Source organism: Coregonus lavaretus, assembly GCF_964263955.1.
Source record: "Coregonus lavaretus genome assembly, chromosome: 1".
NCBI lineage: Eukaryota > Metazoa > Chordata > Actinopteri > Salmoniformes > Salmonidae > Coregonus > Coregonus lavaretus.
Genome location: NC_139988.1, coordinates 11,671,515 through 11,696,181, shown reverse-complemented (window position 1 = coordinate 11,696,181; position 24,667 = coordinate 11,671,515). Strand labels below are relative to the sequence as shown.

Genomic DNA, 24,667 nt, shown 5'->3' with positions numbered 1-24,667 from the left:
GAGAGAGAGAGAGAGAGAGAGAGAGAGAGAGAGAGAGAGAGGGGATTCGTGTCCCGGTGTCCGTCAAAGCCCCGCTTGTCGCCTCACCATAATCCTCTCTCGATGATTGGCTGCACTTCCTAACCTCCTGCCAAATGTATCACCATATTAGAGACACATATTTCCCTCAGATTACACAGACCCACAAAGAATTCGAAAACAAATCCAATTTTGATAAACTCCCATATCTATTGGGTGAAATACCACAGTGTGCCATCACAGCAGCAAGATTTGTGACCTGTTGCCACAAGAAAAGGGCAACCAGTGAAGAACAATAACCATTGTAAATACAACCCATATTTATGTTAATTTATTTTCCCTTTTGTACTTTAACTATTTGCACATCGTTACAACACAGCATATAGACATAATATGACATTTTAACTTTTGTGGGTGTAATGTTTACTGTTCATTTTTTATTGTTTATTTCACTTGCTTTGGCAATGTAAACATATGTTTCCCATGCCAATAAAGCCCTTAAATTGAAATTAGAGAGAGAGTGAGAGAGAGAGAGAGAGAGAGAGAGAGAGAGAGAGAGAGAGAGGAGAATCTTGCATAATGTAATCAACCAGATGGAGAGCATAGTGTTCTACAATCAATGAGTCAGTCAGCCAGCCAGCCAGCAAGTCAGCCAGCCAGCCAGCCAGCCAGTCAGCCAGCCAGCAAGTCAGCCAGCCAGCCAGTCAGTCAGCCAGCCAGTCAGTCAGCAGGCCAGCCAGTGAAGGCCGCTTGACGTTGTTACAGGGCTCACAAACTATCACTATAGGCAGCCCTATCTCATCCCTCTGTCTGTCTGTCTGTCTGTCTGTCTGGCTGTGCCAACGACCTTAATGGTCCAGTGAGGCTGGACTAAATCTAACTCCACCCTGCCTCTTTACACCATTAACCACTTAGGCAGCAAACGCTTAATCTGGCTTTCACTGACTCAGCTAGAGCCTTCTGTGGTATGCCCATGGAGCTGTCTTAAAGGAGACTCGACTTGTTTCAGACCAGCCAATGTTTCTAACAGGCCAGCCAGGGCGGCTGAGGTGGAAACTGAGCTGCACTTCCTAACCTCCTGCCAAATATATGACCATATCAGACACACACATTTCCCTCAGATTACACAGACCCACAAAGAATTTGAACACAAATACATTTTTGACAAACTCCCATTTCTCCCCCCCCCCCCCCTTTACTGTTATTGTCTGGTTAATGTTGTCTTTGTTGTTTTTTGTAGTTGTTTTAGTTTTTTCACTTGCTTTGGCAATGTGAACACGTTTCCCATGCCTATAAAGCCCATTTGAATTGAATGTAGATAACCCATGCAGGCTATCAGGGTGCATCCACTCACAGAGATAAAGGTTCCTGTTAGCCTATTGTTGCCTGAGTATCAGACTGTGTTGTTGTGCAGGGGCAGAGTTACACAGCCATGACTGCTGTAAAGGTTACTACAAGCTTCACTCAGTTGATCTATGTGTGTGCGGAGTGGGATTTCTGGAGCAATAATATAATAATATATAATAGGATAATATCCTCACCAGTCTCACAAGGGGCAAAGTTTTCTGGTTTTGTCTTTTCATTTGGCGAAAGCAAGGAAGAGTTGCTTTCCCTTGCTAGTAGTAGCTAGCTGGCAGCCTGGCTAGCTGGCTTTAGCGTAGCTAAAAACATAGCAAGCTAGCTAGCCTTTTAGCTTCCCACATTCAGTGCATGTGAAATTATAAGATTTATAAAATATATATATATACCATATACTTGCCGGCTTGTGTATTAATTCCCATATCAGCTAAAAATAGAACATCATGTTTTGGTCATGGAGAAAAAACCACATGGCTAGCTAGTTGGCTACAGCAGGTTCTACCATTTTCACAATAGCCTGGAATCACTAGATTTTATATTTGGTTATCAATGCAAAATAGGCTACTTTGATGAATAGCCTATACAGTATAGCCTATAGATCAGATGAAGGAACCAAGTGACAACACTGCCCCCACGGCTGGGGAAGGAATGATACGGCGTGTCTACATTTTCAGGTAGTAAAAGAGTATGGTGAATACCGGAGTGTATTACAGGGAGCCGCTAGCTACTACCAGCCTGCAACAGAGCTTGTAGTAAGCTTAAGAGCTGGAGAGCGTCTGATGTTAGACGAGAGGACTTTCAGAAAGACCTAGGCTAACCAGTCTTTTACCTGCAGTTCCTTCAGTGCTACATCCTCCTCAGTTCTGCTCTAGAATCTAGTTCATGTAAAACTACTGCACCTCATGTCTAATTTATGGACATGTACTACTGGCTAAAACTACTGCCCCTCATGGCTAATTCATGGACATGTACTACTGGCTGGCCCCTTCAATGCACTATAAGACACGTTGTATAGGGGGGGGGGGGAGAGAGAGAGAGAGAGAGAGAGAGAGGGAGAGGGAGTGAGAGAGAGAGATGAGGTGGAAACTGAGCTGCACTTCCTAACTTCCTGCCAAATGTATGACCATATTAGAGACACGTATTTCCCTCAGATCCACAAAGACTTCGAAAACAAACCCAATTTTGATAAACTCCCATATCTATTGGGTGAAATACCACAGTGTGCCATCACAGCAGCAAGATTTGTGACCTGTTGCCACAAGAAAAGGGCAACCAGTGAAGAACAAACACCATTGTAAATACAACCCATATTTATGTTTATTTATTTTCCCTTTTGTACTTTAACTATTTGCACATATTATGACATTTGAAATGTCTTTATTCTTTTGGAACTTTTGTGAGTGTAATGTTTACTGTTCATTTTTATTGTTTATTTCACTTTTGTTTATTATCTACTTCAATTGAGAGAGGGGGGGGGCATTAGAGAGAGGAGGGGGGGTAGAGAGGGAGAGAGAGGGAGAGAGAGAGAGAGAATGATGAAATAAGAGACAAAGCCCAGGGTGGTGTGAGATAACTCATGAAATGGTAGATATGTGTAGTAGTTTCAACAGAGTATTTCAAGAGCCAGCCAGTGATCTAATTCTGATCATATCAGAAGAGGAGGAGAGAGCAGAGAGAAGAGAACCTTCCAAAAGCTCATTAACTGCCTATTGAAATCAAAAGAGATAGGGGGATGCACCGAATCTCTCTCTGCAACAGCATGTCAGATCTCCCCTTAAGCAGAACCATTATTAGAGAGAGAGAGAGAGAGAGAGGGAGGGAGTGAGAGAGAGAGATGAGGTGGAAACTGAGCTGCACTTCCTAACTTCCTGCCAAATGTATGACCATATTAGAGACACGTATTTCCCTCAGATCCACAAAGACTTCGAAAACAAACCCAATTTTTATAAACTCCCATATCTATTGGGTGAAATACCACAGTGTGCCATCACAGCAGCAAGATTTGTGACCTGTTGCCACAAGAAAAGGGCAACCAGTGAAGAACAAACACCATTGTAAATACAACCCATATTTATGTTTATTTATTTTCCCTTTTGTACTTTAACTATTTGCACATAATATGACATTTGAAATGTCTTTATTCTTTTGGAACTTTTGTGAGTGTAATGTTTACTGTTCATTTTTATTGTTTATTTCACTTTTGTTTATTATCTACTTCAATTGAGAGAGAGGGGGGGGGGGCATTAGAGAGAGGGGGGGGGGGTAGAGAGGGAGAGAGAGAGAGAGAATGATAAAATAAGAGACAAAGCCCAGGGTGGTGTGAGGTAACTCATGAAATGGTAGATATGTGTAGTAGTTTCAACAGAGTATTTCAAGAGCCAGCCAGTGATCTAATTCTGATCATATCAGAAGAGGAGGAGAGAGCAGAGAGAAGAGAACCTTCCAAAAGCTCATTAACTGCCTATTGAAATCAAAAGAGATAGGGGGATGCACCGAATCTCTCTCTGCAACAGCATGTCAGATCTCCCCTTAAGCAGAACCATTATTAGATAGAGAAGAGAGAAGTACAGGCCAGACTGATTATATATACACACACACACACAGGCGAGCCCGCACACATGCACACTAACACACTCCAATCCACTGTTTCTTCAAGAGCGTTGATCCCACTTAAAGTGTTTATACAGCCTTCTAGAATGTCTTCAAGGAATATAAACCAAAGTCAGCCTTAAAATACAAAGCATTAGTCACTAATTCTCTCTAGAAATGATGGTTATACAGCCTGCAACCTTTTTGTCTTATGTAGTGCTAACATGCTGCATAAAGTGCCTAGAACCTAAACAACAGCTCTCATTCTAATCCAATTTCTAAGTGACAATGGGGCCTGGCGATAGGGAGGTATAGGAAGGTATAGGAAGGTATAGGGAGGGATAGGGAGGGATAGGAAGGTATGGGGAGGTATTGGGAGGTATAGGGAGGGAAAGGGAGGTATAGGGAGGGATAGGAAGGTATAGGGAGGTATAGGGAGGTATAGGGAGGGATAGGGAGGTATAGGAAGAGATAGGGATTGTTGGAGGGAGGGAGGGAGGGAGGGAGGGAGGGAGGGAGGGAGGGAGGGAGGGAGGGAGGGAGGGAGGGGGTAAAAGGAGGATAGACTTGGACAGAGTGAGAGTGGGAAGACAAGACCTGCCAAATCCACCACAATGCCCCTCAATAAAAACCTTCACCTATGACTTGACCCAGTCCTCTCTGAGAAGCAGAACAGGGAGTGGGCAGAAGAAAAGAGCAGAGGAGGAGGGTATCAGTTCAGTGGGAAGAGTACCTATTATGCTCAATATGATTTATGAGGTAGTTCTGTCAGCAAACCGCCAAGTCTGTGACAACAATCCCCTCTTTTTCCCTGCTTTCCTTTCAAAACGAGGGCATTGTCCTTTGGCGGCGGGGTGAACAGGGCAGTGGCCAGGCCATGGGGGCGGGGTGAACAGGGCAGTGGCCAGGCCATGGGGCGGGAGTGGATGGTGGAGGGGTGAGGTGGGGGCTGGGTGCCTATTGAGGACTGAGTAGAAGCACTTCTCGATCACTCTCAGCTTTGAGTGAGAGGAGCTTTTGGAGAGCTCTGGAGTGGAACGTGTGCCTAGAGATTCCCCCTGGAACACTTGGCTGCCCCACCACAGGTTCCAGGAGCTCTAGGAGGGTTCCACTGCCGCTCTCTGCTCTGTCCCACATGGGAGAAATGTCTTTCCACTTAACAACTAACATCTATTTATGCTTTAGGTCCCCTTCAATACAGCATGACATACAAAAATATTAGATATCTTCAAATTGCATGAGACATTTAACATTTGGGCAAACTGCCCTTGCTCTTCAATTGAACCTCCAAACACAGAAGAGAATGCCAGGTTTATATGGGTTTGTGTACTACGTCATCCAATTGTGTACTACCTCATCCATTTTGTGTCATATTGTATGTTACACATTTTGCAAATTGTATGATATGTTACGAATCAGATTGTACTATTCTTTCTCTCATCTTTCTCTCTCCCCCTCACTCCTCCGTCGAGGGTTTTCTTTCCAAGTTGAAAGGGATGCCCAAAACTAATATAAGACACAAAGCAGGAGCCAACTTCAAACAGGGGACTGGAGGCCCTGTGGCCTGCGTTTAAAGGGCCCACATCCCATCAGAGATAAACACCCTCACGTATGCCTGCACACCCTCACGCATGCCCGCACACCCTCACGCATGCACGCATACACACACTGATAAACCCAGGTAAGATGGGTTATTTCTGTCTCTCTACCTCCTGTTACGTTTGATTGGACGATAAGAGATGCCTTTGAAGGAGTGCTTCTGTAACAGCCGTATCAACATGACGACCGGTTTGATCTAGGACAGAAGAGAGAAAAGTAGCCTTGTTTCAGTGTTCCCTGTTTGGTGTCTACATGATTCAGGTGGCGTTGGTTGTCTGTCCCTGTATGTAAAGTCTTTGTTGCTCAACCTGTCTATCCCTTGTAGGATTTTGTGTAAAGGCAAATCAAGAGAGATAGTTGTGGTCCACTAGGGACAGGAGAGACTGATGCACACCTTCAGTTGTTGAGTAGACTACTCCCCATAGAGAGAACAGCAACACCAGACACACAAACAGCTTAGGCTCTAAGGAGCTGTAGAACTGTTTCAAGAAACCCAAAGAAGAGAAGTCAAAACAAACCAAAGCTAGCGGGCCAATCATTTCCAGACCTCAAGGGACAGTCTCCTCCCGACGTCATTGGTCATTCACCTTAACACGACTAGGAACAATTAGAATGAATATAATGGTTATCCGAGTTATGATATAGAGTGGCCTCTGTTCCAGTGTGGCAGCTTCAAGTGAAAGACTGCATGTATGTTTATAGCATGTTTATTGCATTTATATAGAGTATGTTGGCCCTTTTGGTTCTACTGTGGCACTTTATCCAGTGAAAAGACTTCCTGTATAGTCACTAAAACACTATCACATCCTCCTCTCCCAACACTCCATAGGCTATTGATCAGGGGCAGTGCCCAAACCCCAGGCTGCCTGCCAGGCAGTCAGAGACCAGCCTGGATATCTGAGACATCCTAAGTGACCCTTCACAAGAGGAGAGAGGGAGAGAAGCTACGTGACCCTTCACAAGAGGAGAGAGAAGCTACGTGACCCTTCACAGGGGAGAGAGGGAGAGAAGATCCGTGACCCTTCACAGGGGAGAGAGGGAGAGAAGATACGTGACCCTTCACAAGAGGAGAGAGGGAGAGAAGCTATGTGACCCTTCACAGGGGAGAGAAGATATGTGACCCTTCACAAGAGGAGAGAGGGAGAGAAGATACGTGACCTTCACAAGAGGAGAGAGGGAGAGAAGCTACGTGACCCTTCACAAGAGGAGAGAAGCTACGTGACCCTTCACAAGAGGAGAGAGGGAGAGAAGCTACGTGACCCTTCACAAGAGGAGAGAGGGAGAGAAGATACGTGACCCTTCACAAGAGGAGAGAGAAACTACGTGACCCTTCACAGGGGAGAGAGGGAGAGAAGATACGTGACCCTTCACAAGAGGAGAGAGGGAGAGAAGCTACGTGACCCTTCACAAGAGGAGAGGGAGAGAAGCTACGTGACCCTTCACAGGGGAGAGAGGGAGAGAAGCTATGTGACCCTTCACAGGGGAGAGAGGGAGAGAAAATACGTGACCCTTCACAAGAGGAGAGAGGGAGAGAAGATACGTGACCTTCACAAGAGGAGAGAGGGAGAGAAGCTACGTGACCCTTCACAAGAGGAGAGAAGCTACGTGACCCTTCATAGGAGAGAGGGAGAGAAGCTACGTGACCCTTCACAAGAGGAGAGAGGGAGAGAAGATACGTGACCCTTCACAAGAGGAGAGAGAAGCTACGTGACCCTTCACAGGGGAGAGAGGGAGAGAAGATACGTGACCCTTCACAAGAGGAGAGAGGGAGAGAAGATACGTGACCCTTCACAAGAGGAGAGAGGGAGAGAAGCTACGTGACCCTTCGCAAGAGGAGAGAGGGAGAGAAGATACGCGACCCTTCACAAGAGGAGAGGGAGAGAAGCTACGTGACCCTTCACAGGGGAGAGAGGGAGAGAAGCTATGTGACCCTTCACAGGGGAGAGAGGGAGAGAAGATACGTGACCCTTCACAAGAGGAGAGAGGGAGAGAAGATACGTGACCTTCACAAGAGGAGAGAGGGAGAGAAGCTACGTGACCCTTCACAAGAGGAGAGAAGCTACGTGACCCTTCACAAGAGGAGAGAGGGAGAGAAGATACGTGACCCTTCACAAGAGGAGAGAGGGAGAGAAGATATGTGACCCTTCACAAGAGGAGAGAGGGAGAGAAGCTACGTGACCTTTCACAAGAGGAGAGAGGGAGAGAAGATACGTGACCCTTCACAAGAGGAGAGAGGGAGAGAAGATACGTGACCCTTCACAAGAGGAGAGAGGGAGAGAAGATACGTGACCCTTCGCAAGAGGAGAGAGGGAGAGAAGCTACGTGACCCTTCACAAGAGGAAAGAGGGAGAGAAGCTACGTGACCCTTCACAGGGGAGAGAGGGAGAGAAGCTACGTGACCCTTCACAGGGGAGAGAGGGAGAGAAGATATGTGACCCTTCACAGGGGAGAGAGGGAGAGAAGCTACGTGACCCTTCACAAGAGGAGAGAGGGAGAGAAGATACGTGACCCTTCACAAGAGGAGAGAGGGAGAGAAGCTACGTGATCCTTCACAAGAGGAGAGAGGGAGAGAAGATACGTGACCCTTCACAAGAGGAGAGAGGGAGAGAAGATACGTGACCCTTCACAAGAGGAGAGAGGGAGAGAAGCTACGTGATCCTTCACAAGAGGAGAGAGGGAGAGAAGATACGTGACCCTTCACAAGAGGAGAGAGGGAGAGAAGATACGTGACACTTCACAAGAGGAGAGAGGGAGAGAAGATACGTGACCCTTCGCAAGAGGAGAGAGGGAGAGAAGATACGTGACCCTTCACAAGAGGAGAGAGGGAGAGAAGCTATGTGACCCTTCACAGGGGAGAGAAGATATGTGACCCTTCACAAGAGGAGAGAGGGAGAGAAGATACGTGACCTTCACAAGAGGAGAGAGGGAGAGAAGCTACGTGACCCTTCACAAGAGGAGAGAAGCTACGTGACCCTTCACAAGAGGAGAGAGGGAGAGAAGCTACGTGACCCTTCACAAGAGGAGAGAGGGAGAGAAGATACGTGACCCTTCACAAGAGGAGAGAGAAACTACGTGACCCTTCACAGGGGAGAGAGGGCGAGAAGATACGTGACCCTTCACAAGAGGAGAGAGGGAGAGAAGCTACGTGACCCTTCACAAGAGGAGAGGGAGAGAAGCTACGTGACCCTTCACAGGGGAGAGAGGGAGAGAAGCTATGTGACCCTTCACAGGGGAGAGAGGGAGAGAAAATACGTGACCCTTCACAAGAGGAGAGAGGGAGAGAAGATACGTGACCTTCACAAGAGGAGAGAGGGAGAGAATCTACGTGACCCTTCACAAGAGGAGAGAAGCTACGTGACCCTTCATAGGAGAGAGGGAGAGAAGCTACGTGACCCTTCACAAGAGGAGAGAGGGAGAGCAGATACGTGACCCTTCACAAGAGGAGAGAGAAGCTACGTGACTCTTCACAGGGGAGAGAGGGAGAGAAGATACGTGACCCTTCACAAGAGGAGAGAGGGAGAGAAGATACGTGACCCTTCACAAGAGGAGAGAGGGAGAGAAGATACGTGACCCTTCGCAAGAGGAGAGAGGGAGAGAAGATACGCGACCCTTCACAAGAGGAGAGGGAGAGAAGCTACGTGACCCTTCACAGGGGAGAGAGGGAGAGAAGCTATGTGACCCTTCACAGGGGAGAGAGGGAGAGAATATACGTGACCCTTCACAAGAGGAGAGAGGGAGAGAAGATACGTGACCTTCACAAGAGGAGAGAGGGAGAGAAGCTACGTGACCCTTCACAAGAGGAGAGAAGCTACGTGACCCTTCACAAGAGGAGAGAGGGAGAGAAGATACGTGACCCTTCACAAGAGGAGAGAGGGAGAGAAGATATGTGACCCTTCACAAGAGGAGAGAGGGAGAGAAGCTACGTGACCTTTCACAAGAGGAGAGAGGGAGAGAAGATACGTGACCCTTCACAAGAGGAGAGAGGGAGAGAAGATACGTGACCCTTCACAAGAGGAGAGAGGGAGAGAAGATACGTGACCCTTCGCAAGAGGAGAGAGGGAGAGAAGCTACGTGACCCTTCACAAGAGGAAAGAGGGAGAGAAGCTACGTGACCCTTCACAGGGGAGAGAGGGAGAGAAGCTACGTGACCCTTCACAGGGGAGAGAGGGAGAGAAGATACGTGACCCTTCACAGGGGAGAGAGGGAGAGAAGCTACGTGACCCTTCACAAGAGGAGAGAGGGAGAGAAGATACGTGACCCTTCACAAGAGGAGAGAGGGAGAGAAGCTACGTGATCCTTCACAAGAGGAGAGAGGGAGAGAAGATACGTGACCCTTCACAAGAGGAGAGAGGGAGAGAAGATACGTGATCCTTCACAAGAGGAGAGAGGGAGAGAAGATACGTGACCCTTCACAAGAGGAGAGAGGGAGAGAAGATACGTGACCCTTCACAAGAGGAGAGAGGGAGAGAAGATACGTGACCCTTCGCAAGAGGAGAGAGGGAGAGAAGATACGTGACCCTTCACAAGAGGAGAGAGGGAGAGAAGATACGTGACCCTTCACAAGAGGAGAGAGGGAGAGAAGATACGTGACCCTTCGCAAGAGGAGAGAGGGAGAGAAGATACGTGACCCTTCGCAAGAGGAGAGAGGGAGAGAAGATACGTGACCCTTCACAAGAGGAGAGAGGTAGAGAAGATACGTGACCCTTCACAAGAGGAGAGAGGGAGAGAAGCAGTCTCTTTCTCCTCCTCTCACCCAAGCTTTTCAGATGAACAGGAGAGGAGGAGAGATGTAGCTACAACGTTGTCTGCTAAAATACAAAGACTTGTCTTTCTTCTGCTGTGTTAGATAGGCATATTGGGCCCCACTTGTTCCTTGACTGGCCACAAAGTTTGGAGGTTATTGTAAATTAGACCTATTTAACCTCTGTTCAAGACAACTGGGTGATTAATTAAGTCTGGGCTCAAAGTGGTCTATTAAGTATTCTATTGGTGCCCCTCTCTCTGTTCTGAATTCAGAAGACTCATTCTGCATTGTTAGACTCTGAGGACACATTAAAGCTGGTTGTTTTCATAAACACCATTGATCACTGCATGGGTGATGAAGGATCCATTCAACAATGGAAAGTATATTATATTTGACCGGTTTTTGTAAGACTAATTTGAACAAATTCAACAGATTGAAGCATCTATAGGGTGCTGAAAGTAATGTATTACAGTCTGTTTGTAATGGCCCAGCAGGAGAAGCTTGTCTGTCTATGAAATGGGATTGAAATGAGTAGAAGTAGTTTATGTAACACACACACAGTGGATGCCACTGACTGAGCAGACAGGCAGGCAAGCTCAACTCTCCTGGACCACTGCATGCATATTTTCAAAGCAGTGTTGAGACACACACAGAAGCCAGACGTTTTGAGATATACCCCAATGAACCTGGAGTCTGACATTATATTTAACCGCAGAGCAAGGTTCAAAACAATAAAGTGACGGTTTATGGCAGAGGCACTAGAGCCATACCGATAGAGAGTGTGAGAGGAGAGGGAGGGAGAGGAGGAGAGGAGCGGAGAGGAGAGGAGAGGAGACGAGAGATAAGAGACAATGAGAGGAGAGGAGAGGAGAAGAGAGGAGAGGAGAGGAGAGGAGAGGAGAGGAGAGGAGAGGAGAGGAGAGGAGAGGAGAGGAGAGGAGAGGAGAGGAGAGGAGAGGAGAGGAGAGGAGAGGAGAGGAGAGGAGAGGAGAGGAGAGGAGAGGAGAGGAGAGGAGAGGATGGTAGGTTCTGGTATGTGGCCATTTAGAGTTTCCTGACATCATTTCCTGTTTGAAGAGATCCAGGGATCTCCTCTTAATCTAAGGGCCAGGATATTGCATGCCTGCGTTCGCTCTTACGTCCGTGCGTTCTCTTGATTGTGTGTGTAGTCTCTGTTTGTGAGTAAATAACTGACTGACTGACTGGCTGGGTGGGTGATGAACCCTATTTGATACTAAAGGAGCATTAAGCCATGAGAAGGAGCACCTCTTCAGACTGTCAGGATGCTTTCCATCCAGGCCTGGAGCTACTCATTAATAGACCTCGCTGAATAAATGGTGTCACTGGATCCCTGTAAGATGTCGGGTTGGATGGTGGAGCACGCACACAGGCTCACACACACACACACCCCTGGAAGAGGCTGTCTGAGCGGTCTACTGAAGAGGAGAGATTAATAATGTAGACAGGCGTAGCCTCACAGATACACTGACACACTGACCTGGCTGGCTGGCTGGCAGAGCCCAGCCTCTTTCAACCCTCTACTGCATACCAGCAGTCAGACTCTCAGAACATCGTAGGAAAGAATTGACCTTCGGCTCCAACGTTAACAAACAATTAACCTAAACGGCCCCATACATCACTGAAATCACAGGGAGAAATATGCCAACAAAGTGCATTCTTATCTAAGCATGTTTACTCCTAGTGTCTATCTGGTTTTAGTTAAGGACCAGCTGGGTTCTTGGAGGGAACATCAGACACTAGCAGAGAAGAGTAAATCAACAGAAAGTAACCGACACATACAGAGTGAGGGATTGTATCTCAGGCAGTGTCAGAAAGACACACCAACACTGTATTATCGTAACCGCCAGCTTTAGATAATTGGTTGCGTTACATATGGCACCCTATTCCCTACATAGTGCACTGCTTTGGACCAGAGCTCTATGGGCCCTGTTAAAAGTAGTGCACTTTATAGGGAATAGGGTGCTATCTGGAATGCAACCACAACGCAACCCTTCTCTCTGTTTTTACCCTGAAAACACTTAACTGAGGTTAGAGTGCTCCAGAACCCTTTCTCACAACCACAGTGGTTCCTTTGTGATGGGTTACCATCCCCACAGCATGACACACACAAATCACTCAATTCAATAGCTCACGGTTTTCTCCACGGTCTGTTTCGGGTTTATTTGCAGCTATTCAGCACCTCTGGAAGGAAAAATAACAGTAAGAAAGTGGCATTGTTCTGCTCTGAGGGCCACATGGAGTTACAGGCCTGTGGACATGCAGGGTGAGTGACATTACTGAGTGTTAATAAAATGACTGTGGTACAAGGAGAGGCAGCTCTCCATGTGGTATAAATAAAACAGTGAGGATGGTGGGGGAGTACGGTGGTGGGGGTGTAGGGGAGTGGTGGGGGTGTAGGGGAGTGGTGGGGGAGTAAGGGAGTGTTGGGGGAGTAGGGGAGTGGTGGGGGAGTAGGGGAATGGTGGGGGAGTAGGGGAGTGGTGGGGGGTGGGGGAGTAGGGGAGTGGTGGGGGAGTAGGGGAGCGGTGGGGGAGTAAGGGAGTGGTGGGGGAGTAGGGGAGTGGTGGGGGAGTAGGGGAATGGTGGGGGAGTAGGGGAATGGTGGGGGAGTAGGGGAATGGTGGGGGAGTAGGGGAGTGGTGGGGGGTGGGGGAGTAGGGGAATGGTGGGGGAGTAGGGGAGTGGTGGGGGAGTAGGGGGGTGGGGGAGTAGGGGAGTGGTGGGAGAGTACGGTGGTGGGGGAGTCTGGGCTGGGGGAGTCGGGGCTGGGGGAGTGGTGGGATAGAAAGTGCCTCCTTCACCTCCTCCTCTCATGCATGCTTTACACATTATACCCACCTAGGTTGTGTCCCAAGTGGCACCCTATTTCCTATATAGTTCACTACTTTTGACCAGGGCCCATAGGCACTAGAGAATAGGGTACCATTTGGGATGCATACCTAGTCTCTACCTAGAGCTGTTTCCATTTACAGAAGTGGTTTTCTGCTGAAGGAGGATGAATGAGGACTAGCTATGCCAAAAGGGTCCTTCTATTTCACAATTCCTTTCAGAATGATGGAGGTCCTACTGGTTCCTTGGGTAAGACAACACTACACCTCATCACTTTGATTGACATGTGATACAAGATAAGGTCTACCTGACACTGCAATAGTGAGCCATGCCAACAAGTAAATCTACTCCGGGCACAGACATTTCCTCTGCAGGTACACACCAGTGGCGGTCGGTGCCGTTTAAGATGAGCATGGCCTTATTTCTATTACAGCATATTGGATAACTGTCATTCATATTCCATTCACCCAGTTCAATGTAACATCGATAGGTTTAGGCTACTACATGATACTCAAACTTTCCCTATACCCATCATGAGGTTGCTACAACCAAGCATATGAATGAAAGATTACAACGTAGGTGCACACAGGTCGAGATAATTTTGGGTAATCAAGGTGACAGACATTGACACATTCAATACCACCTTGCACACTCTTGCCTGCGTCTAGCTGATCTAGGGTGTAATCATTGTCATGGGCCTCTCACTCCACCGGGTTACCACCTTAATTTTCTTCCACTCTGCTCACCACTCTCTCTACTCAGCCTAACTAGCTCCACCTGTCCCTGCTCTGCTCTGCTCTAATTACTCTGCCAGCTGCGCTGCATTACCCACTACCTCTCCCAGTATTTAAGGCCCTGTCTTTCAGCTCTCCGGTGTCAGATCGTCTGCAAAGCTCACACCCGGAACCTGTTTGCTCGCGCTTCTGGCTCACCCTGGTTTTGTGACCCCGGACCTGCCTGTTTTTTGGAGACTCTTCTGCCTCAGGAGATCCAGACCTGCTTCTGCCATTACGACTCCTGACTACTCTTCAATCCCGGTAACTCTGACCAGCCTTCTGCCTTGCTACTACGTATTTTGGATTTCCCTTGAACTGTACTGCTGCCTGGTTTCATTCCGCCCTGTTGTGTCTGTGTCTCCCCCCCCCAGGACTTCTGGACCACCCACCACCGGCTTCATAGGACGCATCGCTGCCACTGGGGGGGGCACAGACCCAGCGCATTGGACGGGATCCCTGTTACCCCTGGAGCCTTCATTCACTCCCTACTTCCCTTTTCCCCTTAAGTTTAATAAACTTTCTGGTGTGACGCAATTGTGGTCCTCTGGTCGTCTGTCTGAACCGTGACAGTACGATCTGACCATTATGGACTCAGCGCACACTTTCCCCGACATGGAAGCCGATGAGCATGAGCAGCAGTTCCAGCAGCAGCAACAACAACTCGCCATGATCATTCAACTCCTCACCAACCTTACCCCAGCCAGTCTGCCCACCAGCCCAGCCCCCGAGTTACCTGCCCCGGTCATTGCAGCCGCTGCTCCGGAACCCAAGATTGGAAACCCCGAGCGGTTCAACGGCGATTCAACCCAGGTCCGGCCATTCCTGACTAGCTGCCGACTTCAGTTCTCCTTGCAGCCAAGGACCTTCGCCACGGAGGGGGCTAAAGTTGGGTATGCCATCACTCACCTGACGGGCCGAGCTCGACTCTGGGGAACAGCAGAGTTCGAACGTCAAACCCCCGCATGTGCAACCTTCGACCTGTTTGCTGAGGAGATGCTGAAGGTGTTTGACCTGGATTCACCCACTGCAGAGGCGTCTCGTGAACTGTTCAGTATTCGACAAGGCAGACGTACAGTCGCAGACCATTCCATCGACTTCCGAACCCTGGCTAGACGAAGTTCTTGGAACACACCATCGTTGGTGGACGCGTTCTTCCATAGTTTGGCTGACTATATCAAGGACGAGTTGGTCTCCCATGAACTGCCTTCCACTCTTGATGAAGCCATCGCACTGACTGTCAGGATCGACAGAAGGATACAGACCCGTCGTCGTGAGAGGGGGCACCAAGGTCCACCTACTACCGGCATTCGGAGAGATCCGACTGGGCTCCTGTCATCTACTGCCACTCACCCAGGTCAGCTTGATCAGTCTGAGCCTATGGAGATTGGGCGAGCCTCCCTCACTCCTGCAGAGCGCCAGCGCCGCTTCACCTCAAACCTCTGCCTCTATTGTGGAGGTGATGGACATCGTGTGGTAACCTGCCCTTTAAAGGGCCGAAGCTCACCGGGCATAGGGGGAGTCCGGTTGAGTTCAATGACCATCCAGTCCTCCGACCGCAAACCCCTGCTGCAAGTTCACCTCCGCCTCTCTGACTCAACTCACACCCTGGCTGCTCTGGTGGATTCTGGCGCCGAGGCCAACATAATGGACATCAAGCTGGCACGCCAACTGGGACTGGAGAACCTCCGTTTGACACCTCCTATTCCTGCCCGGGCACTGGACGGACACTTACTCGGATCGGTCACTCATGTCACGGCCCCGGTCTCGATGGGTCTGTCCGGAAACCATCAAGAAACTATCCAGTTTCACCTGCTCCCCTCTCCAGGCCAACCCCTCATCCTGGGTTACCCATGGCTCCGCCGGCACAACCCTCAGCTCGACTGGGTGACCGGGGTGATCAGGGAGTGGGGAGAGGACTGCCACCGAACCTGCCTGCTTGCTGCCGCACTACCCCCTCGGCCAGTACCTACTAACTCCGCTCCTGACCTCTCCAATGTCCCAGAATGCTACCATGGTCTCAGAGAGGTGTTTAACAAAGCAAGAGCCACATCTCTGCCCCCTCACCGACCGTACGACTGTGCCATCGACCTCCTCCCTGGAACAGCTCCTCCAAAGGGTCGTCTTTATTCGTTGTCTGCTCCTGAAAGAAAGTCCATGGAGGACTACATCAATGGCTCTCTGTCCGCAGGATTAATCCGTTCATCTTCATCTCCTGCTGGTGCTGGCTTCTTCTTTGTGGGGAAGAAGGACGGATCTCTTCGCCCCTGCATCGACTACAGGGGACTCAACGACATCACAGTGAAAAACCGTTACCCTCTGCCTCTGCTCACCTCTGCTTTTGAGTTGCTCCAGGGAGCCACTGTTTTTACCAAGTTGGATCTCAGAAACGCTTACCACCTAGTGCGGATCCGGGAGGGAGATGAATGGAAAACCGCATTCAATACACCAACAGGCCACTACGAGTATCTGGTTATGCCTTTTGGCCTCACCAATGCTCCTGCTGTGTTCCAGGCTCTAGTGAATGATGTACTGCGGGACATGTTAAACAAGTTTGTCTTCGTTTACCTGGATGACATCTTAATCTACTCCAGAAACCTGTCTGAACACACCCGCCATGTCCAGCAAGTCCTTCATCGTCTTCTGGAGAATTCCCTCTACGCCAAGGCAGAGAAATGTGAGTTTCACGTCAAGACAGTGGCCTTCCTGGGGTACATAGTGGCAGAGGGAAGTATCCAAATGGATCCTGCCAAAGTATCAGCAGTCACTTCATGGCCAGTTCCGGAGAACAGAAAGAAGCTGCAACAGTTTCTGGGGTTTGCTAACTTCTATAGGAAGTTTATCCGGAACTACAGTACCGTTGCTGCCCCTCTCACTGCTCTAACCAGCACCAAGCAACCCTTCACCTGGACCCCAGCAGCCGACAAAGCCTTCAGTACCCTCAAGGTGAGGTTCACCTCCGCTCCCATCCTCCAGATGCCTGATGTGGACCGGCAATTCATTGTGGAGGTGGACGCCTCGGATGTGGGAGTTGGTGCTGTGATTTCTCAGTGGGCTGCGGAGGATAGGAAGCTCCATCCCTGTGCCTTTTTCTCACGTCGGTTGTCCCCCTCTGAGTGCAATTACGACATAGGGAACCGTGAGCTGCTGGCTGTGAGGCTTGCCTTGGAGGAGTGGCGTCACTGGCTGGAGGGGTCCACCATTCCATTTCTCGTTTGGACCGATCATAAGAACTTGGAGTACATCCGCACGGCCAAACGGTTGAACTCCAGGCAGTCCCGCTGGGCCCTGTTCTTCACCAGGTTTAATTTCACTCTGTCATACCGGCCTGGATCACGCAACACCAAGCCAGACGCCCTCTCCCGTCAATTCCAGAAGGATGACACCCCCTCCAAGGACCCTGTGTCGATTCTGCCAAGTCCCTGCATCGTTGCAGCTCTGACCTGGGCTGTTGAGGAACAGGTGCTGGAGGCTCTCCGTAACCAGCCAGGTCCCAGCACTTGCCCAGCTGACCGCCTTTTTGTCCCCGAAGACCTGAGGTCCCAGGTCGTTCAGTGGGGACATGACTCCCGCCTAGCTTGTCACCCTGGCTCCACCCGCACTTACAACCTGCTCGCCCAGAGGTTCTGGTGGCCCTCTCTGAGGAAGGATGTACGGGAATTCGTCCAAGCCTGCCCCATCTGCAACCAACACAAGTCGTCCTGCCAGCCCCCAGCCGGATTGCTGCAGCCCCTGCCTGTGCCCAGACGTCCCTGGTCTCACATCGCCCTTGACTTTGTCACGGGGCTGCCCCCTTCAAGTGGCATGACCGTCATTCTCACCATCGTTGACCGTTTCAGCAAGATGGCACACTTCATTCCCCTCCCCAAGCTCCCAACCGCCAAGGAGACCGCCCAGGTGGTCCTGGAACACGTCTTCCGGATCCACGGACTGCCAAAGGATGTAGTTTCTGACCGTGGTCCACAATTCTCCTCCGCTTTTTGGAAGGAGTTCTGTCACCTGCTGGGAGCCACAGTCAGTCTGACTTCCGGATTCCATCCCCAATCCAATGGGCAGTCAGAGCGGGCTAATCAGGAGCTCGAGAAGGCACTGCGATGCATGACTTCACGCAACCCCCACTCCTGGTCGCAGCAATTGACATGGGTGGAGTACGCACACAATTCTCTGACCTGCTCTGCCATCGGTATGTCCCCTTTCCAATGTGTTTATGGATACCAGCCTCCTCTATTTGCCAGCCAGGAAGAGGAGGTTACTTGCCCATCTGCACTTGCTTTTGCCCGTCGATGTCGCCGCACCTGGTCACAAGCCCGAGCCACACTCCTCAGATCCGTTGCCAGCTACACTACCGGGGCCAACCGTCGGAGAATTCCTGCTCCCACCTACCATGTTGGTCAAAGGGTGTGGTTGTCATCGAAGAACCTGCCACTCAGGGTGGAGTCGCAGAAGCTGGCACCTCGGTTCATTGGCCCATTCCCTATCATAAGAGTGATTAGCCCAACTGCTGTCCGGCTCCAACTGCCTAATTCCCTGAGGGTGCACCCCACTTTCCATGTGTCTAAGATTAAGCCCATCCATGAGAGTCCGCTGGTCCCTGCTGCGCCTGGTCCTCCTCCTCCACGGCTCGTCGATGGTGGTCTGGTTTACACCGTCCGCCGCCTGCTTCGGTCCAGACGGAGGGGTAGGGGTCTCCAGTACCTCATTGACTGGGAGGGCTATGGACCTGAGGAGAGGACCTGGGTGCCAGCTAGTCGGATTGTGGATAGGACTCTCATCACCGCTTTCCACCAACGGCATCCTGATCAACCTGCAATCCGTAGGGGCCGCCCCAGAGGGGTCCCTAACCGTCCGGCCCGCTCGGCTTCCTGTCCTGTGCCTGATCCTGTCTCGGGACCTGTCCCATCTCCCGACCACGGCCCTCCGGCTTCCTCCGAGGATGAGGACGTTCACTCGGACCGTTCGGAGGAGTTCTAGCCCTCCTCCGGCTCCCCTCCTCCCGCCCGGCGTGGTGTTGCTCTTGGGACTTCTGGGGCCGTCCCTTGGGGGGGGGGTTCTGTCATGGGCCTCTCACTCCACCGGGTTACCACCTTAATTTTCTTCCACTCTGCTCACCACTCTCTCTACTCAGCCTAACTAGCTCCACCTGTCCCTGCTCTGCTCTGCTCTAATTACTCTGCCAGCTGCGCTGCATTACCCACTACCTCTCCCAGTATTTAAGGCCCTGTCTTTCAGCTCTCCGGTGTCAGATCGTCTGCAAAGCTCACACCCGGAACCTGTTTGCTCGCGCTTCTGGCTCACCCTGGTTTTGTGACCCCGGACCTGCCTGTTTTTTGGAGACTCTTCTGCCTCAGGAGATCCAGACCTGCTTCTGCCATTACGACTCCTGACTACTCTTCAATCCCGGTAACTCTGACCAGCCTTCTGCCTTGCTACTACGTATTTTGGATTTCCCTTGAACTGTACTGCTGCCTGGTTTCATTCCGCCCTGTTGTGTCTGTGTCTCCCCCCCCCAGGACTTCTGGACCACCCACCACCGGCTTCATAGGACGCATCGCTGCCACTGGGGGGGGCACAGACCCAGCGCATTGGACGGGATCCCTGTTACCCCTGGAGCCTTCATTCACTCCCTACTTCCCTTTTCCCCTTAAGTTTAATAAACTTTCTGGTGTGACGCAATTGTGGTCCTCTGGTCGTCTGTCTGAACCGTGACAATCATAAGTCCAACAGTTGCAAATGTGAGTTTCTATTGGACAAATTCAGGTATGTTTATCCCCGTTTCATTCTGTTTGCTTCCGTTTAAGAAATGTTTTTCAACAGAATCGGCAGAATGAATACACCCCTGATTACACACAAACACTGTTCACTTTCATAGCAGCCACATACAAACAGCATGATCACGTTGGTTGTTGTATATATACAGTGCATACGGAAAGTATTCAGACCCCTTGACTTTTCCCACATTTTGTTAGGTTACAGCCTTATTCTAAAATTGATAAAATAGTTTTTTTCCTGCTCATCAATCTACACACATACCCCATCATGACAAATCAAAAACTGGATTTTAGAAATTCTAGCTAATTTATTAAACTTAAAAAACTTAAATATCACATTTACATAAGTATTCAAACCCTTTAGTCAGTACTTTGTTGAAGCACCTTTGACAGCGATTACAGCCTCGAGTCATCTTGGGTATGACGCTACAAGCTTGGTATACCTGTATTTGGGGAGTTTCTCCCATTCTTCTCTGCAGATCCTCTCAAGCTCTGTCAGGTTGGATGGGGAGCGTTGCTGCACAGCTATTTTCAGGTCTCTCCAGAGACCTCCATGACCAAGGCCCTTCTCCACCGATTGCTCAGTTTGGCCAGGCAGCCAGCTCTAGGAAGAGTCTTGGTGGTTCCAAACTTCTTCCATTTAAGAATGATGGAGGCCACTGTGTTCTTGGGGACCTTCAATGCTGCAGAATTTTTTTGGTACCATTCCCATGATCTGTGCCTTGACACAATCCTGTCTCAGAGCTCTATGGACAATTCCATCGACCTCTTGGCTTGGTTTTTGCTCTGACATGCATTGTTAACTGTAGGACCTTATATAGACAGGTGTGTGCCTTTCCAAATCATGTCCAATCAATTGAATTTACCACAGGTGGACTCCAATCAAGTTGTAGAAACATCTCAAGGATGACCAATGGAAACAGGAGGCACCTGAGCTCAATTTCGAGTCTCATAGCAAAGGGTCTGAATACTTATGTAAATAAGGCATTTCAGTTTTTCTAAAAACCTGTTTTTACTTTGTCATTATGGGGTATTCTGTGTAGATTGCTGAGATTTTTTATTTATTTAATCCATTTTAGGATAAGGCTGAAATGTAACAAAATCTGGAAAAAGTCATGGGGTCTGAATACTTTCCGAAGGCACTGTAATTCCTTCTCGCAACTATCTACGCGCTCTCCTCCTCTCACCTTTTCCCTTCGCTTGTGGACTTCAATGCACAACACATCAGTTACAAGCCAAACCTACATATCATGACCCCTAACCACTACACACAGCCTACATCGTTGTCAAGTCATAGTCAACATAGCTACTAGAACTAACGTGTTAGTAAACCCCCTATGATCATGCAGCACAGTATACAGTAAGAAAGCAGTTTAACAATAAATTAGTCTAGATACAGCCCTGACTCTCTGGTCTGGATACAGCCCTGGCTCTCTGGTCTAGATACAGCCCTGACTCTCTGGTCTAGATACAGCCCTGACTCTCTGGTCTAGATACAGCCCTGACTCTCTGGTCTAGATACAGCCCTAGCTCTCTGGTCTGGATACAGCCCTGACTATCTGGTCTAGATACAGCCCTGACTCTCTGGTCTGGATACAGCCCTGACTATCTGGTCTAGATACAGCCCTGACTCTCTGGTCTGGATACAGCCCTGGCTCTCTGGTCTGGATACAGCCCTGACTCTCTGGTCCTGGATACAGCCCTGACTCTCTGGTCTAGATACAGCCCTGACTCTCTGTTCTGGATACAGCCCTGACTCTCTGGTCTGGATACAGCCCTGACTCTCTGGTCTGGATACAGCCCTGACTCTCTGGTCTGGATACAGCCCTGACTCTCTGGTCTGGATACAGCCCTGACTCTCTGGTCTGGATACAGCCCTGACTCTCTGGTCTAGATACAGCCCTGGCTCTCTGGTCTGGATACAGCCCTGGCTCTCTGGTCTGGATACAGCCCTGGCTCTCAGCCATGATGAACAAAATATGAAACAGACTATAGAAGAACATACATGTCACCACCCCCATCCCCTAGACAGATATATAGATATATACGTGTGTGTGTGTATGAGTCTGTCTATATATGTGTTTGAATTGGCTGACATCCATAACTGCCTGAGCACTTTTTAAAGGCAGGTGAGCTACAAAGAGAGGGGATGTCCTCCCTGTCAGTCAGTGTACAGGGATCCATATTCATGAGAGGGGATGTCCTTCCTGTCAGTCAGTGTACAGGGATCCATATTCATGTGTGTCTTTTCACCATTACATGTCTCTCTTCCATTACTCCCAGACAGTACAGCTGTGGTGTGGGTTAATGGTGTACAAATTCCTCAAGGCAAGCTGTCTCTCTGGCTAACATATAATTAGTGTTGTGTAGCAATAGTAACACAAGTGACAATTAAACTGTTCATTTGTGAGGAGAAGAATGACAGCAGTGTTGTTGTGCTCTTGGATCCTCAGGCAGTTCTAAAGCTCCGTCTTGGATGGTAGCCTAGATAATGTCTGCTATGATAGATAATTGCGGTTAAGTATGGTGAGCTGGTCGGGGCACACGTTGTTAACCAACTGCTGTGAGTTCCAGTTATTGCCCAACATTGATGTCCAAGGTGGAGCGAGATTTCAGGGTTTCATTATTTCATTTGGATGTCGGATAACCACCGGGAGCACGATGACAAATCTTTTCTTTTCACCCTCCACAGCGAAACATGATCCGCTCGCACTCCATGCCAGAAAGACAAGCCAAATTATTTTGAAAAAGACATTTGAGAAATGGGCCCTGCCAGCAAAATATGTGAGCCTTGGACAGAACACTTTAGTGTTTGTTTTCACAATACTTTTCAACTGTTTTACTGTATTTCTTCATTGTCTTTTTACCTCACCGACATCTGGCTGTGCTTTTCTGTGCTCAGTTCTACAGGATAATCAGATCCTGTGGTCTCACTATATGATCAGGGTTTTTTTCTCACAATTATTTAGGAAACTCAAACTACTCCTGCTAAAGTTAGTCCAGTCCTGTATCTCAGGGGTCTTCAACCTTTCCTTACCCAGGGACCCCCTCCCAGGCAAACCGGCAACCTAGGGACGTTAGAAAAAAAAGAAAAAGGCCCACCCACCGGGGAGCCAGGCCCAGCCAATCACAATGAGTTGTTCCCCACAAATGGGCTTTATTACAGACAGAAGTACTCCTCAGTTTCATCAGCTGTCCGGGTGGCTGGTCTCAGACGATCCTACAGGTGAAGAAGCCGGATGTGGAGGTCCTGGGATGGCATGGTTACACGTGGTCTGCGCTTGTGAGGCTGGTTGGACGTACTGCCAAATTCTCCGAAATTCTCTGACGTTGGAGGCGGCTTATTGTAGAGAAATTAACATTCAATTCTCTGGCAACACTCCCTCAAAACTTCAGACATCTGTGGCATTGTGTTGAGTGACAAAACTGCACATTTTAGAGTGCCATTTTATTGTCCCCAGCACAAGGTGCACCTGTTTAATCAGCTTCTTTATATGCACCACCTGTCAGGTGTTCCCGTGTGGCTCAGTTGGTAGAGCATGGTGCTTGCAACGCCAGGGTTGTGGGTTCAATTCCCACGGGGGACTAGTACGAAAATGTATGCACTCACTACTGTAAGTCGCTCTGGATAAGAGTGTCTGCTAAATGACTAAAATGTCAATGTAAAAGTATCTTGACAAAGGAGAAATTCTCACTAAAGGGGATGTAAACACATTTGTCCACAACATTTGAGAGAAATAAGCTTTTTGTGAGTATATGGAAAATTTCTGGGATCTTTTATTTTTGCTCATGAAACATGGAACCACTTTAAATATTGCGTTTATATTTTTGTTCAGTGTTTATATTATTATTAAAACATTTTGTGTTGGACCCCTAGGGGCCAGCGAACTCCTGGTTGAATACCCCTGCTGTATCTTATTTGTGGATTTATTTTAATCAAATTGTTCTGGTGGAGGTTTGCAGAGGTAGAGGTGCACACCTTGCTGCTGGGTAAATCAACATAGTCCTGGGATTTGTACACCAGTTCGCAAAGCTCCACTCAACTCTGCTCTCTCTTATAGGAACAACCTGCATATTAACTTCAAACAGTCCTACTGAACACACAGAGGGGGAATATGGTCCAGGCTAAAACTATTTCTCTGAACTTTTTATGTTAGATGTTCAGTTTGGAAAACTGCTATAGTGTAGCTTTATAACTTTGCAGGTAAAGAATGCTAACTCCACCCAGTGCTTCGATCAGAAGGAAATTAAGGAGAGAGAGAGAGAGAGTGAGAGAGAGCCAATGGGAGTTTGGCCCCTTGGTTTGATTGGCTGGGTTGCCTTGGAGCTGAGCTGTTCACAATACTTTTCAACTGTTTTACTGTATTTCTTCATTGTCTTTTTACCTCACCGACATCTGGCTGTGCTTTTCTGTGCTCAGTTCTACAGGATAATCAGATCCTGTGGTCTCACTATATGATCAGGGTTTTTTTCTCACAATTATTTAGGAAACTCAAACTACTCCTGCTAAAGTTAGTCCAGTCCTGTATCTCAGGGGTCTTCAACCTTTCCTTACCCAGGGACCCCCTCCCAGGCAAACCGGCAACCTAGGGACGTTAGAAAAAAAAGAAAAAGGCCCACCCACCGGGGAGCCAGGCCCAGCCAATCACAATGAGTTGTTCCCCACAAATGGGCTTTATTACAGACAGAAGTACTCCTCAGTTTCATCAGCTGTCCGGGTGGCTGGTCTCAGACGATCCTACAGGTGAAGAAGCCGGATGTGGAGGTCCTGGGATGGCATGGTTACACGTGGTCTGCGCTTGTGAGGCTGGTTGGACGTACTGCCAAATTCTCAGAAATTCTCTGACGTTGGAGGCGGCTTATTGTAGAGAAATTAACATTCAATTCTCTGGCAACACTCCCTCAAAACTTCAGACATCTGTGGCATTGTGTTGAGTGACAAAACTGCACATTTTAGAGTGCCATTT

The 24,667-nt window shown here is 48.9% G+C and overlaps 1 protein-coding gene across 1 annotated transcript in view; it reads right to left on the bottom strand.

The window, feature by feature from the left end:
- LOC311127580 (heparan sulfate glucosamine 3-O-sulfotransferase 3B1-like) overlaps positions 1–24,667 on the bottom strand; it is a 39,016-nt gene that overhangs the window by 2,768 nt on the left and 11,581 nt on the right. The gene's annotated exons all lie outside the window — the stretch shown is intronic.